We start from the raw sequence: 17,745 nt of genomic DNA, 5'->3' as shown, positions 1-17,745 counted from the left end.
ATCTGATTAATCCATAGATTTACGTTGCCAGAAATGTTGTGCATGATGACATTTGTCATGGAGTGACACCAGCAGGTGTCACTCTGGATCAATGCAAGAATTTACCTCCCATAACCTTTGAACACAAATGCGTAATATCAATTTAATATACAGAGCAACGTCGGAGGAGGATGGGAATGATTAAAATTAGTTTCACAGAAAAACAAACATTGTAAGATAAAGTGTAAACGTAAAACTTTGTTAATCTAAATTGTATTCTGTGTTTTTATCTGTGCCATTAAGTTCATCTTTCAAAATGTAAAGTTGCCATCTCTCTCCATGTGATCCATGCCCTATTTTTTTTTTTTACTCAGGGCTTAAATGTTCCTGCTCCATCTCCTCCACATCATGAGTCATCATTGCTCGGGAGGTGGGGCAAGTTTTATTTAATGAAAGGAGCTGACAGCACAGCTACAGTGGTGAGTTAAATAAGCCAATACCACACAGTGAAAGTAAGTAAAAGTCCTTTACTGACAACCTTACTTAGAATAATGTCTTACCAGCACAATGTATTTAAATTATGAAATATAAAAGTAGGCATATCACATTGTGCAGAAATGTTCCATGTCACGTCTAAGTTCCAAAAAACAGCCCTACTTTCAGCTTTTTGATGATGTGTTTTCCAGCTAATCCAAGAGGGTTTTAAAATAGCTTATTTATTTCAAGGAGGATAATTTTCTCAAACCATGAAGGAACATTTAATCCTTCAGTTTATAACAAAAATTCATATTAAAAATGACTAAATTTGGAGACGGTTTCCACTAGACAGAAACAATATGAAAATGTCTAATCTAGAAAGTAAAGCGGCCAAAAAACATGTAGTGGAGTAGAAAGAACAATATTTTTCTCTGAGATGTAATGGGGGGAAAAAAAGTATATATTTCCGTAAAATAGAGATACTGGGGTTTACTACAAATACCTAGAATGTGTACTTCGTCACAATCTACCACTGCACAGCTAATATGTTCTACATATACAAGTATGCCAGTGTATAGTTTAGTTCTAAAGTTTCACATAATCCTTTTTTTTTTTAATCAAGATATTTCTGGCTTGAATTTACATTATATAGTATAACCAAATACATACACCATACTGTGTATTAGTCTGACAAATGGAGGAATAGATGAATAGATGAAAATAGAGGAATTTAAAAAAAATTTCCCCTCGGGGATTAATAAAGTTAATACCTACCTACCTACCTACCTAGATGATGTAAGTACATACTGTAATACGTTCTGCTCCATAGCATAAAAAAAGATACTAAATAACTCTAAAAAAAACAACAACAACAACTGGTCGTTAAAAAAGGATCATGTGTGATTGGTGAGACTTATTGGAGGATGTCTAAAATAAACACGAAGGGCCCTTTGTTTTCCAAGAAAGAGGTATCATTTTTCACAGTAACAAGAAATAATACAGCTGCACAGTTCACCAATGTCCACCAGGTGTCAGCTGTATTCAACAGATAAAAAGCAAACCTGCTTTCACTGCCTTAAACCCCATCCATAAGCATTACTAATGTGTGCAGACCATCAGTGACTCTCATAAATCCTAATGACAAGTACTAATGACAGTAATGCTTCACAGTTTTTTACAGCTCGGGAAGTTGGGAACAAAAGATCAAAAAAACTTTCTTTGTTCTATTTTTTTTTTTTTTGGTGAATCGCTGAAAAATGTTACTTCTTTGGGCAAGATGAATTACTTATTAGTTGAGCCATCACAACCAGAATAAAAATGTAACCTGTGACCAGGTCTCATAAGGCTAGCTTTGTTTTAGAGTTACAACCTTTAAGGTTTGGGAAGGCCAGAATCTAGTAATAGAGTAAGAAGAGACCCACAAACTGTTTTCATGCTGTTTATGCTTTGGCCAACAGGTGTCACTCTTTGCCCACTACCCATTTCACACTGTGAAGCTTTTATAATACAGTACACTGCATGTTATCTCTGTCTCATATCATCTGTTACATTTTTCAATAAAATACTGATGAAACAGCTTATCTGTTTGTTTGTAGCATATCCACATTTGGAGCAAGAATTATTTCCCATAAATACCACAATAATACAACATGAATCCAGTCATAAATCTGTTGACAGGGCTTCACTCTGCTGACCTACACACAAAGGTATTTTGCCTGCTATGGTTCAACGACAAATCTGAAACCATTAGGTAATTTTCACACGGAAAGCATTGTGCTATGAAAAGGACTGTGAAACTGTGATTGGGTGATTACACGGAGAGAACTGAATGTCTGGCATGTCACACATCCTGACACAGAAACCCATCAGTGTGCAGTAAACACATAGCAAAGCCAGCTTAAGGAATATGTCACTCCTCCTTGATATATGCTCTCTGAGACATTGTTTTGTGAAAGTGACGTCAGTGCACTAAATATGTTTTCTGGCTCCATCTGGAATCAGCGGCATCATCTTTTCGAGTGTCACGTAATGACAAAATGACTGCAGAAAACCAAGCATCTTCTTCCACCTATTCATTTAGTTGAGGTTAAGATTTTCCAGATGTTTCAAGTGCTTCCTTAAGTTATACCTCATCCTGTACTTGGCTCAGGCTGGTAATCTGCGCAGTGGAAAGGTCACAAGGTCAAAGATGCTCCTTTGTTTTGCAGAGATGATTTAGGGAGGCCACACACATGGAGAGACACATGTAGCACACGTGGATGTGCCTTCCCTCTGGTGCACTATCGTTTGCTTGTGTGCGAGCCCGAGTGATTGAAAGTGGACACACATGGAGCAAGTTTTGGGTTTCAGGCGCTTTAATCAAACCTAATCAGCTGAGTTCCAGAACTCGACAGGGACGCCGGCCTGGTGGGAGTTTAAACAATACTGTAAGACGTAGAGAAAACAATTCAGTGTGTGTGTGTCTGGTCTGGTGACTCCAACCAGGTAATGAAGCAGAAAAAAAAGACATTGAAAGCACAAAGGAGGGATCATGCAGTCTGCTGTGTGAGAGGTAGCATTCCCATGATTGTTTTTTTTCCTGTCTGTGTTTCAGTTCTAACAGGTAGAGGCACATATTTTTGTTACAGCCTCTGATGTCCTTTAAACCATTAGCAATTTCAATTCAGCACCACATTTTTGTACACACAGCATGTTTTTTTGTGGTCTATGTATGTAACTCCAGCTCCCAGTAATTACTCAGGGCCGGCCACAGTACCTAAGGATTGGTTACATGAGCTGTCTGTCAGCACAGACAAAATGAACCGCCTCAGGACAGGAGATAAAGTGCTGTTCACACCACTATGATGTCAGACACTATTTGGAGGTAATCCTTAACATTTGTTTCAGGGAGCTGGGAGTCCCAAATGGGTGGTGTTTGACACCAGATACCTTTGGAAATCACAGGAATGCATTGCAAAGTTAGCTCGTCTGGTGGGTTGTTGGCAGCCTCGCTGACAGAATGTGCATCCATCCACTCTCTGTGCCCACTTATCATGTTCAGGGTCACAAGAGTCTCGACAGTTACACCCCAGACAGGTCAGAAGCTGTCAGAGGCCTGACGCACACGGGCAGACAGCCTTTCACACCGGCTTTCACAAATATGGGTAATTTAGAGTCACTTGTTCATCACACACTCTTTGGACTGAGAACAACACTCGGTACCAGTGTGTGAATGATACAAATCAAAACCACAAGCAGTTGCAAACTTTTTGATTTATAGATGGTTTTTGCAGATGATAAATACACTTCATGGATTAAACAAAACAAATCTGGGATAATACCAAATAAATATATAACCCACAATAAACATGGAAAATCTGAGAATTAAAATTAAAAAAAAAAAAACTTAAATCTCAAATAAACATACCAAGTTTATATTACCAAAATAAGTACAAAATAAAAGGAAACAATACGGAGAAATGGAAGTCTGGAATAATCAAGAAAAGTTGGGAATAATTACCCCCAAAAGTCAAAGAATAAGACCAGAAATAGGAGGATAAATCTTACAAATTTAAGAATTATCCTGACAATTCAGCGAGAAGACAGAAATGAAGAAATAGATTCTTCTCAACGTAAAGGGTTGTTCTTATTTTAATGCTAACTTTTCTTCTCTGTTTCTTTAAGTTTCTGCCCTTATTGTGGTTTTATTGTGTTTACTGTACAAGCAAGTACATGTGTGTTTGTGAGTGATTGAGCGGAAGCGTATGTGTTTGCACACACCTCATTTGGCAATAGGCTCCTGTCACCAAGGTATTATCTAACCATTCAAGTTATCAGTGACTTACGGCTTCACTAATATTGACACAGCTTATTTTAGTGAAAGAACGGGCAGCTCTAGCAGATGCACAAACAGGTCACGGCCTATTATGGTTGTGAAATACAGAAGGAAGGGCGCGTGGGTTCTTGACCTGCCGAGCTTTTGCTGATCGTTTGTTTTGAAGAAACTCTGGACTTTTGTCAGCATATCCTCCCTTGAAGACGCATGTGATATGTACATAAAAGTTTTGCATTAACAGTAATAAGAAATCTGTCTGAAACTCAGGTCAAATTGTGTTTGTTCGAAAGAGTGAAAAGCAACATATTTTTACAAAGCATAAGCATTGAGAGTTTTCTGTTACTGTTTTAACCATTGCATGTCATTAAAATACAAAAATGCTTCAGTTTATATTGCCTTTATTGGTTTAGAAAGGTATAAAGCAAGTACGGCTACATCTTTAAATTAAAAAAAAAATATTTAGAAATGTGTTGGTATTTGTAATTTTAGCAGGTGACAATATACTAAGACAACATGTTTGACATGGCTTTATAGATTACATGTAGACCTAGGCAACTATCCTCACAATCAATTATTTTTTTCTTCATGCAATAGACAGGATAAGACAGGATTGTGAAGAGCTGTGAGGGTGTCACGATGTAGCGTATTATGCAATGCGTTGTGAACTTTAACCCCCAGTCCAGAAGGTGGCAGTAATACACGTAAAAGCTGTTTGCCAACGACCGCCATGAAACAACAAAAGATAAAAGCTAAAAGAATTTTAAACCCTAGCCCCGTCAGATTTTTGTTAAACTAAGGAATAATAAGGACAGCTGGTATGAAAGTATGATGTGTTTTGAAGTGTTGTGAAAAGCATACAATGTGAATCTAGAGTGGAACAGACAAAGGAAATCACAGGTTTTTTTGTCGTCAGCATTTGCTAACCATACTTTGAAAAAAATGTTTGTTGCTTGCCCCTAATATTATTATTTGCCTACGTAAAACAGAAAAGTCTAAAATAGATTATGTCTGTGACTTCAGCTTAGAGAGAATTTTCTCTTGAAGCTCTGCAGATATAGAGTTTTCTGTCCAGGATCACTGACAAGGTCACCACAATCTATACATCATGTGTTATGATCTGACGATACTGAAACCAACACACCCTTCTCTGCAAGAACTGGCCCCCGAGTTAATTTATCACACAAACAAAACAACCGTCGCTCGAGGAAGACCAAGCGAGTACATGAACCTTTACAAACACAACTCTGGAGGTTGTGTCTCTGGAGACGCTCTTGGTCCACTGGGGACTGTGGTGGTCGTGGACTTCATGCCGCACAAGGACTGCGAACCCTCCTCCTGTCTGCTGTTTCAGTGGTTCCCACAGCAATAAAAAATCCAAATGAGAAAGGCAGATTAACAGATGCTGGCTGGCTGAGTCCTTCACTTCCCCTCTTCTACTGGTATAGTGAGCAATGGTTGATGTGCCATGACACAGTTGGCTGTGTTGCTTCACTCATGTTTGAGCATGTACCCGCGCATTATTAATATGTTTAGTTCAATTTTTTCATCAAAAATGGCCACACATGTTTCTTTTATTGTTTCATAATGTGAGAAGAGTGAAGTCCGGTGAGAGCCTCTCTGTGATTCAAGACGACTAAACCTGACTCACAGATTGGCAGTCAAAAGGGTCCGAAGGAAGGAGGTCAAATCGTCTTCACTGTGTAAATTATGAGCTCACTAAATCCACACAAACATAGTTTTGTGTGACCTTGGGTTTGCAGCGCTGGCCGCTGGCTGTCAAATTACACTGACGTCCAGACCACTTTGTTCTCATTTGGAAATGGTGGTTGACTCGTAACAGCACAGGGAGGCATAGAAAAATACACTCCCTTAGACATGTGCTGAAGCAATCAAGGAGCAGAAGGAGGATGGCAACCCTTCAAAGAGGACCTTAGACAGAGAGCAAGCATGCAGGTCTTCTTTGCATGTCATACAGAATTCGATCACTTCAGTCCCAAAAACCACATGCATCTTAAAACCACAGCCGGTTCAAGGAAGTCAGGCAGGTTTCTGGAGATTGACAGTAAAAACAGAAAAATCCTTTCTGCCAATCAGATATCTCTCTGTGTATTCAATCAGTTGTATTCTCTGTACGTTCTACTTATCTAATTCTGTAGATCTAAATTCTTCAAAACAAAGCTAAAAATATGATGTGTTTCTGAAGTCCTGTTTTTTTTTTTTTTTTCCTGGCAAGGATTAAAAACATATTCAGAACAGACACGATGTCCCAGACATCCGCAGAACCATCTGAGGTAGCTAACAAAATAAACCCACATTTGTGCACCTGTAACTGAATTAGGGTTTCAAGGTAGAGGGAGTGGAGATTCAATTATGTGATTACGTTTCACCAGAGGCCTGTAATGGGCCCACAGTGCCCCAGTTGTTGAAGTTCAGCTCCTGACCGGTTTCCTAAATATACTCAGCCTGTGTGGGCCGTAATTGTTATTAAGTATGAAGCACTTTTGCGATTAACGTATTCTGGAAAACATCCTTGGGAAATAATTTGGACTTGATTTCAGTTTAAGAAGTTTAATCTTTACTGGGGACTGTTGCAACAAAAACAAGTTGCTACTCTTAGCAGGTGTGGATTAACCACGAAAAGCAATCTCAGCTGACTATGACTAGCAAAATGCTAACCTATTTGATCAAAAGTGAAATTTAACCACTGCTGAATCCTGTAGTCTATTTATACAATATTGAAGTGCAAATACCATCACAATGAACTGATCACATTGAAATATTTTTAACCTAAAAACAATCCATCTGTGGTCTTAAATTTAAGTTTTGTGACATCCAGATGGGGCTTGGTGTGGGATTAGGTCACAAATTCAGATAAAAAGTTTTTTTTAAATTGCACAACCTGATAACTTCCTGGTCATGGAAAATATTAGATTTATTCAGCTTGATTTTATTCCCATCTTTGAGTATGCTGTAGTGATTACATGTTACAAAAAGGGACATATAAATCCTTACAGCATTAATGAAGTTAGATTTTTATTGACATCTTTTAAATCCAGCACCGATTGTCTGTTCTGTTGTTCCACCATGAAAATATCATTAATAAAAGTTGTGTGAATGTCTCTGTATGGCCTCGCTTTCCCACTCCGCCAGGCACTTTTGTTTGAGATGTAAATCAATCGAACCCTAAATCCATGCCATAAAAAGTTTGTCTCACAGAGGGATAAACTTGATGATGGTCCATGACAGGGGTATGCAGCATAAAAGGGAAGCAACACGCGATAGTCTGGAAGTCATTATGCAAAGGAGGTTTAACTCTCCCTTCTTTTAGCCTCCCGACAGCCACTGAAGTCCCTGAAGCCCCCAGAAGGTTGTAAACAGGTTCTAAGAGCATTCTTCAGGGCTGTCTCAGAAATATTCAGTTACCCTCAACAATACACACACAAACACACATCCTGCAGACATGTAAAGCGCGCACACACACACACACACACACACACACACACACACTTTCTCAAAGTGCATCATTGAAGTGTCATGTGAGCACACAACTGGTAGAAGTGAAAAGATAAGGCAATGGAGCCCGTCTGTTTTTCATTGGATGCTGTTATGTTTAAAAACCTGAATGGTTTTAGTTGTATTGTTCACACAATACTTGCGGCCTAAAAACACATTTTCTTGCATGATGACAGGAAGGTTTAAGATGGTCAATGTTCCAATATGGAATATTCCAACCCACTTTATGGAAAACACTACTGATAGAGAAGTTGGAGAATTTTTACTGCACATAATATTAATTTATCTATTTTAAAATCACACGGAATTTCAGATTTCTGGGCTGAAACGATATGTTCATCTCTTGATCCGATTCTATCACAATAGTTGGGTGCCAATTCAATAGATATATTGCAATTTTTAAACATCGGCCATTCCACAACTTTTGCAAATTGATATTACAATTTATTAGTTTCACTTTTTTAACACTAGACCTAGGGGAAAAGATGAATCATACACTTCTAGAGACTATATTATGACTCATCATTGCTACAAACCCCCTGGCTCTCCCTTAAAGCAATGCAAGTCGCTACTTCCAGTCAACAAATGGCCGAATTACATCAATTTGCTGTTAGCACTTAGCAAAAAGTTGAACCGTTTCTGGTCAGGATTTATTTACTGTTACAGACGACTTGTGGCCACTGTTTAAACAAACTACCAGCTCTCTAGTTGACGTTATTTCGATGCTAACAATCTAACTGGTTAGCTCACAGCCTAACTGTAATCTGCTAGTTTATAGCTGCCATCTTAATTTAAAAAAAATAGATTAAATATGGATTCAGAATCAATTATTTAAAATCCCGGGACATTAATGAATCAAAGGTTTCCATCGCTCATAAATGTGGAGTCAAAATGAAGACTGTGCCTGGTGGAAATCATTTCATCAGTCTTCACAACAACCAGTCAAGCCAACGATTCATTTTAATGTGTGTTTGACATCTTTCGCTGTCTTGGTGAAAGAAAACACCAGCAGTAGTTAAGTGTCCAAACTGTGGCCTGGTGTAGTTCAGCTAATGCTTTAGGTGCAAAGAGAAGAAGGCAGGTAAACAACCTTTCAAGAAAAAAAAAGAAATTAAACAAAAGCCAGACACTGGGTAATTTCCTGAGAGTGTGTAAGTGGGTGGCTGTAGATGTTTGTGTGAGTGGGTGGGGGATCATGTGAATGTGTGTGTGTGTGTGTGTGTGTGTGTGTGTGTGTGTGTGTGTGTGTGTGTGTGTGTGTGTGTGTGTGTGTGTGTGTGTGTGTGTGCGCGCGCGTCACAACAGCAGTTTGACATTCCTGTACAGGGCTAGACTAAAGTATTTAAAGGGATAAATGGAGAAACTGATGAGGACAACAGGAAGGATAAGAGATTGTTTATGGCATCATATTCATAAAAACGTTTTAGTTTTTTTCATTTTTGTCTCCCAAAACCTCACAAGTGCTTTCTTGTTTCTTTTTAACGTGTGTTTGGTCTGGATGTGTTTTGAATAAGAAGCCAAAACTTCTCATCTAAACAGGAACTCCCTCTGTGTTTTTAACTGGGCTGTTTGTTTGTGTGTGTGTGTGTGTGTGTGTGTGTGTGTGTGTGTGTGTGTGTGTGTGTGTGTGTGTGTGTGTGTGTGTGTGTGTGTGTGTGTGTGTGTGTGTGTGTGTGTGTGTGTGTGTGTGTGGTGAAGGTGGGTGTTTAAAAGCAGCTGCTGACCAGTAGCTGTAATTCATCCCATATTCCACCAGTGCTCAGAAAAGCAACACTGTGACCTTATGATTTGGATGCTGCCCCTGTTAAACTGAGGACTGTGTATATGTTGAAATCAAAGTTATTTAGGAGTCTTGTGGGAAATGTTTCAGCCAGCAGGACCAAAAAAGGTTAAACTGGAGTTCAGTGATAGACTGTAACTCACACAGATAGATACTCATAACTAGCAATAACCATTTTGAAATTTATGCTGTTTTCTGTGTGGCTGTAGCACAAATTTGAAGTAACTTACATTGTATTGTGAAACACAGCATACATAAACCGAGTCTGAAGATAATTCTCTTTCAATTTAGAAATTCAAATTTAAAGGAAAAGACAGTGTAGTTTTAATTAATGAAAATCTCCACAACTAAATCATCACTGTCTTAAATGAGGAAGTACTTTAGGTAAGTGATCATTGTTGTTATGGAAGTGCCTCAGGAAAAACACAAAGCATGTGTGTGTGTGGACAAAAGTCTCGTCCGCGTGAAGCTCACTCCTCCCTACAGGTCTCATTGTTAAGTCTCTGAGATAATTGCTTGTCTCAAATTCAGGACCAGACTTGTCCAACAAAACCCTCAATGCCGACGTCTCACATTGTATTTTGTGTATATCTGAAGTGCAGGCATGTGTATGTGTGTGCATTTTCCTTATGTGTTGGTGGTCATGTGGCTACAGGTAGTTGAAAAGTACCGTTGTTGTGTTAAAATCAGACTCTCCCGTAGTTAAGTTAAGAGAAAGTGCTCAGTTTGCTAGATAAAAAACATGAACTTATATGGTCATAAAAGGAGACTTAATAAGGGAGTTTGGCTCAGATTTTCAAAAATTCAGGGTCCGTTTAGGTCACAGGGAGTCAGACTCATGTCACACTGTTAATGACGGATATGTTTGATTTCTGAGACACTGGTTCAAAGTTACTGTTTCCCAAATGCTAAATGGTAACGCTTCATTTCTCAAAACATTCGTGCCAAATCCGAGACAAATAAATATCCTAAAAGTAGCCCATATTTGGCCAGAGCAGAGGTGACACAGTCTCAGCACACAGCAGTGCATTCACATCGAACGGTTTGAAATGAACTCGGACACAATCACACTTTAGAGCCTTCCCCTCTGGTTTATGATACGTGCAATCTTTTAGCAGTGCTTCACAACACCTGTTCCACCCGTGAGGCCTTGGAGATTGTGTTTCTGCTCGTACTTTTGAGCAAGGCAAAGTGAAACAATGATATGTTTGGGAGCAGGTTTTCACATGATTTTTGAATAAGTAAACATTGCAAAAAACACTGTAATATTATTTGGAATTCACTCTCCATGTTAAAAGTCTACAGTTTTACAGGCAAACAAGGATCCCTGGTTTACAGTACAAAGCTTAAAAAAGAGCTTTGTAACATTCCCATAATCAACAAAGAAGTTTCCAATTACTTCCCACAATTAACAGAGAGAGAGATCACAGAGCTTTGAGCTTATAAAATCCCTTAAGACCCATTTATTACTGCGGACTGCAGGAACACAGCTACTGTTAAGTTCCTTACGCAATGATTTCTGGAAGAAATGTGAAAACAGCAATAAAAATTTAAGTAAAAATCCTTCATTCATAGTTTTACTCACCAAAATTAAACAAATAAAACATCTGTATGGCTTCATTATATGACAAGTAAGTCGGAAAATACTTTTTATTGTGGTTTTTGGATATAAACAAGCCCTACAAGTATTAGCAGACCTAATCCTTCATATGTAACATGCATCTGTATTATATTTGTTTCAACCAATATTACTACAGTGTTCAAAGTTAAACAAAGCAGTGGCCCATATTTCCTTTTGAAATATATTAAGAGTAAAATCATCAAGTTCCACAAATGTTCTGTGATGCTTTCCACATGCTGGTATGTGTTAACCACCTCATGATTTGTTTCATAAATATCACATCAATTTCTGAAACATGTACTTCCACTAAATACAGTACATCTAAGACCGGTTTGGACCGACCAGACAAAAGAAGTTGTTCTTGTATTTATTGAAATGCAAACTTTCTATTACGATTAATGCAACAAAACATTGTAATGTTGCAATGATATATGTTTGTTTATTAGACCATTTGATAATTATTTTGATTACATGTATTCGTGTTTTAGCTTTAGACTGTGTAATAAATCAAAATCACGTTGTATGTGTGTTATATTTACATTATATGTGTTTGTATACTCCAGGTATCAATATTAGACAGTATGCCAAATGTGGAGGGAGGCAGTTACAGTGGCAGGCGTGCCAGCTGGCATCAGTGCTGGTGGCTGTCAGCTCCGCCTGTCCTATTGGACAACCGTAAACACAAACAAAGAAGTGAATGTGCTGAGCTCAGTTGTCAACAGCCGGGTATGTGTACACGTGGGAAACATTTGTGTCTTTCCCAGGTCAGAAAAATCCAGCACAGGACAAAGGGTGCATTGTTACAGTGTTGATCTGGTGGAGGGGCATGTGGTAATTAATTAAATCTGAATTGAGATCAGATGATTCTAAAACCAAACGCCAGGCCTGAAACATAATTTCTCTTCATTTCTCTTTATCTCCACCAACAGGGGTTCAGTTCCTTGTATTAATTTGATTTACTTTCAGATTTTTATTTCCTGAGGCATGAATCTTCCACACAGAACCTCAACTAAATTCAGTCATTTGTTGTAGCAGATAAAATATGACATCAAGATACAAAAGTGACATCAGCTGTGTGGGTACTCTCATACCTTAATGCCATTTGAGGATGATCATTATATTCTTAACTGTGTACCATCCAGCTCCTTTTAATTGTTTATGTTTAGGTACTGGTATCACTTGGTTAAGGATAGGAAAAGATCATGGTCTAATTTATTACAGACAAAGTCTGCAGGGACTCAAGAAAAATGGGAATTATTATGGTAGTTAAGATTTAACCAAACCCACAATCTTTTTTTCTGACCTTAATAAAAGCACTCTTGTTGTCTAGAGCTGAACACAGATGTGAATCCGGGACTCTTTGTACCCACCATCCAACCTGACCATAAAAGCACAATATTCACTCGAAAAATTAAAGAAAAATGTTGCCTGCAAATACAAACCAAATTTAGGAGAAAAGGTCGGCTACAGTCAGCCCAGACCAAGTCCCTCCAGAAGATAAGGTGAGCTAAGATAACTCGAGTCAAACCATCAGTGTAAAAACTCAATTACAGATACTTGTTTTCTGTGTGAGAGCTGATATCGCTCCGGAATCTTTGGCAGCTGGTTAAGAGATCTGTTGTTTTAAATTGCCTAAATAAAAACAAATCAAACAAAGACTTTTGGCACAGTAAATACAACAATAATGTGCAGCGTATCTCATGTCATGTCTCTGTTTGATTTGTTTTTATCTCATCATTCTAAATCTTACATATATAATATATCCATTCTGGTCCCAGGCAAACTGGAAGCCTATATTAGCATTTATTGTAATTGGAGATTTGTTCCAAGCAGATGTCTCACACATTAAAAGTGAAAATTGACATTCATCAGTCTAAATACACTATTCAATCAGCCTCTTGACAATTCGTTTACTTTACATACTGCCCACTTAAATTCCAATTGCCAGCCCTCTTGCTGTGGGCCAGTCCACAGATTACTCTCGTTATAGGACATTGATTGTTTACAAATGGTTATAGCACTGCCTGAGAACTGCTTTCAAACCCTATTCACAGCATCAGATTGGCTGTGGGGCTCAGTGTCATTTAGGGTTTTTGTTCGTGACACTGGAGGAAGTCATCTATAGCTCGTTTAGGTTTTTCAGTGGATGGCTCAGTTGGAAAAGTTTGATGGTTCATTATGGAGAGCTTAATTAGATACGCTTGATGTGGGAGAGAGTGAGTCCTATAAAGAAGCAGGAAAACCAGGGAAAATAACACAGAAGAAGTTAAAAGTTTCCCTAAAGTATAATAATCTGTCTTCTTGTTTATTTTAAAGTCTTAAGAATGAGGAATAGAAAGTTTTTTCCTCATTTGAATTTCCCTTTGTCTGTGCCTTCCAAAGTTCTTACGAATCATGAAATATAAATGAGTTCCAACATTTATTTTTTTACCTTGATTTATGGTTGGGTTCAGGCACAAACACTACTTGGTTAAGGTAAGGGAAAGCTCATGGGTTACTTCTTTGTTAAGGCTCGGGGACCGTTGTTGTCATGGTTACAGTAACATCCAATTGCGTAAAGCAGGGGAACAACACCGGTTGGTAGAGTTGAAACAGAAAAAGGAAAGCACAGTGGTTTGCCGTTGTATCGCCATAAAAACGTCCCACCACTTGCTCCTTTGCAGTCAACAGACAAGGTTGTTGCACTACATGATTTTACTGGCGCTGCCTTGTGAAGTTCTTATTCGAAGAAACCGTGGACATAATCAGGTGGGAGGCAGCATCATGTCTTTCAAACACAGCACTGGTCATTAAACTGCAAATACCTCCAGGTCATAGTCCGGCATCGTAGTTTGGGCAACCACATCTGACCTCCGACTCTTCTCTGTTTTCTAAACTCCCGTTCAATTTCTTTTATGAAAAATGTAAGCATGTTGTACTCATGGCGAATCAGTCTAATGTCTTCAAACCGGTCTGGCACATCTCTGAACAGGAATTTTGAGCCCCTGATGGGATGTGATACATAGCAAAAGCTAGAGAACACGTGTTTCCACATATTGTCCATATTCACGCTCTCATGCTTTTATGACAAGCCTGTGTCTGGAAAATGTTATTCTTTAGCCATGTTGTAGGAAAAATCTTTTAACCGAGCTTAATGAGCAGATCCAGTTCTTGCTGTTCCATACGCCTATGGTTGTTTTACAGTTTCAGGTAATGTGTAACCTTTTGTGACTTGTGCCCAATGTGCCCAGTTAATACTATAATAATGCAAAGCAATTATCTACAGTTTTTCAGTCAGACGTCAGTTGCTGGGTACAAAAATTAAACACGACAGAATATAAATCACTTTATATTAAAGAATCAAACACTGCAAATGTAATATTTTGTAAAACATGATCAAATTATAGTATTTTATTGTTTAACTTAAGGGTGGTTTGTCTAACTTTGGCTTTCATTTCACTATGCTGCCTTAACAGTAAGTGAATATATCATTCTTGATTCTCATATTAATGGACCATACTTAAAGATCCATTCACATCTGTTTGTTATTCCAACAGCAGTGATGCTGCAGCACCACATTAAATATTCATTGCTAGCATCTGGTCAGTGTGCATGCGTGTGGCCTGGACATGTAGCCCATCTGATGATGGATAACCGTATAATGTAGGGTTTTTATTCGTTTAACAATTTTCTAGCCAGCGTGGCAAACTTAAACCGCAACACTAATGCAGCATTTACTTTGGTCTGAAAATGACTGATGTATGACATAAAAAAAAAAGTTTCATTTTACTGTATGTCCATCTTGCATTACCTAGTTTACAGAAACATTTTAGCCACAGTTTGAACATATTTGTACGCTCCACACCAGATTAACCTTTGGCAGTTTGACTTGAAACATTCAGGGATTAGCAGTTAGTTGTTGCGTCATAAATGTGAAAGAAGGGCGACGCACACTCTTACAATCGCATCAACTTGCTGATGTTGAGTGTGTAACTCTGCAGCATTCTTATGAGATAGCTTCGGGGCTGCGGTGGTCTCATGTTATGAAATCATCTGTTTTTCATTTCTGACTCTGCAATATTGCAACCACATGAATTAAGCTTCATGCTTTCCCTACAACTATTTGCTTCCCCGTGGGGCGTTCCAGGCATAGCACTGTTTGTGGAACCATTGTTTCCAGCCTGTGTCATTACAACGAAATAACCATTTTCAGTGCTGGGGACAGAAAGCTACCAAATGTTGTGTGTGTTGGAAAACTGTCCAAAGACATTTTTCTTCTCTGTTAATGCAGCAAAACTGTTTTCAATCTGGAGCTACATCTGCTTTTAGATCTGCCTACAGCAGATATCTCTAAATTCGGTACATCAAATGGGATTCTGGAATTAAGATAATACATGTACGTTTTTAATTAAAAACTTTACTTGACCTGCATTAACTGAGTTTTGGCCACTTGCAAGCAACACAAGAAACACATGTTACAAAATACTGGCATATAATTAGGTTAAATGTTTATTTGGAATCAGTTTTTCACCTGACAAAAGCCAATATTTGTTGTCATGTTTGCTCCGTTTTGGTCTCCCCCAGCTCCTGAGGGACATATTTGTCTCCTTAGCAGCTAAAACCTCCACTCCACTGAGACACCTGACATTACTGCAGCTTTAACTGCAGCTTCTTCGTAGAATGTAGCTTCTCCGGTTTTTTGATTTATCGAGTGTGTGTGAAAAGGTGTGCACCAGTTTGGAAGATGTTAAGGACCTCTGGACCAATACAAAAATGTCAAAATCTCACGGCATTCAGAGAGTAAATGTATTGGACATTACTGGATATTGCCTGATAACATTAATAATCATTAGTCTCTGTGCTGGCTGCAACTTGTGAGGGTGCTTTGTACTCAAGGTGTGCGCCGATGACTTCATTCTCAGAGACAGCAGAGAGAAAACCAGACAGCGCAGACAGCTCATGATTACAACATCACATGTCTTACCTGCTTCCCCTTCAAAGTTTTTCTTGGCAATGTAACACAAAATCAGAGAGTAAATAGATTTGCAGTGATTTAAAAAGGACTTCTTAGGCTCTGTCGAGGGTATTTGGAAAGATGACCGTCTGGGGGAAAAGAACAGAGACATGGGAGCCCTCTGTAGTTTGACTCGGGTTTATTGCGAACGGGCTTTGAAGAAGATGTCAACCTGGTGATCTGCCCAATAAATCTTCAACGCAGACCACAGCCCTCTTAATCGTCCTTGTTCTTTGGTTAGTCATCCTTTGATGTGGCCTGGGTAGCAGGTAAAAGAGCGGTCTGTAAAAACAGTTTGGTGACACCTTTGGAAACATGAATATCGGCTTTGTTTTCGTGCCCATGCAACGGTCTGTATGGACATGCTGTTTTCATCTCTCTGAAATGTATTTTGAGCTCAGACGTAAGCAATGTTGAGATAATGATGACAAAAGAAAGTGTGGGCGTTCTTGTAACAGTCGAACAATTGAAAAACGTACATAACAAGACATAGCCGAAGTATTTGGAGTTTTTTTTTTCCCCCGTTTGGCCTTCAAGTCTGATTCCTCCTATTGAGCGAAAATTCCGCCTCATCACATGTTTGGTTAGTTATCAGTGAATTTGTGCTTCTCTGAGTTCTGAGTGGAGGTTTTTGGGTTGTGTACACTGAATTGATCTGTCTTCACCTCAGTGACCCTGAAGCAATCTGACTCATGTTTTCTCCTATGTGTTTAATTCTGCTATTGACACACCTTGACTCATCACATCAATTCTTACTTTCCCGACGTGCTCTTTTGCGTCACACCGGCTCGTTGTGCGAAGTTTGTACAAGCCTTCGAAACACTGTCACTCACGCAATTAGGATATAGCCCATGTTGAGATCCAGTTGGGCTGACATCAGTACCACCTCCTCACGCAGTAAGGGGGGGAAGGTTAGTGTCTGATTCAAACTGAGTCAGATTTTCAGACAGAGCTCCACATGTCTGCAGTTGTCTAAGAGACACATTCCCAGGCATATGTATGAGATCATTCCTTCTGCACTAGAAAAATCATAGTACTCTAGCTGAGTGACTCACTCAGTAATTGGCTGGGGAAACGAAAAAAACAAAACAAAACCAAGAAGTGGGGCAGAGAAGAGGCAAGAATATCCACAGACAAATGGGAGAGGTCGTTTCTGCCAGTGAGGTGTCCAAATCACAGCACAACATCGTTATCTGATACTCAGGCCTTTCAATTTGTTGCTTAAGACCCTGATCTATGAGTTATTGGCAGGACTTAGTTTTAAGTGCATGTTCAGATTATCCTCCGAGGACCTAAAGGCAAGACCACTCCCCATCTCTATCCCTGTTTCTTTTTAGTCACGCTAGCCAGCAGCACGGTTCTGTCGTTGTTGTTCTGTTGGAATTTAAATGAAATAAATACAAAACAAGAAAAACCTTTTGGGGTTGGATTACCATGAAATGTGGTACATGGCACCTCCACAGAAAGAATTGTTCGTAGCGAATCAACCAGTCAAACTTTCTCTCTCTCCAGTACTTGGCCAAACACTTGCAAAATAAATCATCCATCACTTCGTGGTGCGTAATGGT

Source organism: Brachyistius frenatus, unplaced genomic scaffold (genome assembly GCF_029030835.1).
Source record: "Brachyistius frenatus isolate BFR_SWC_R1_liver_20210118 unplaced genomic scaffold, ASM2903083v1 Contig_5, whole genome shotgun sequence".
In the NCBI taxonomy this organism is placed as follows: Eukaryota; Metazoa; Chordata; class Actinopteri; family Embiotocidae; genus Brachyistius; species Brachyistius frenatus.
Note: the sequence above shows the minus strand (reverse complement) of the source record.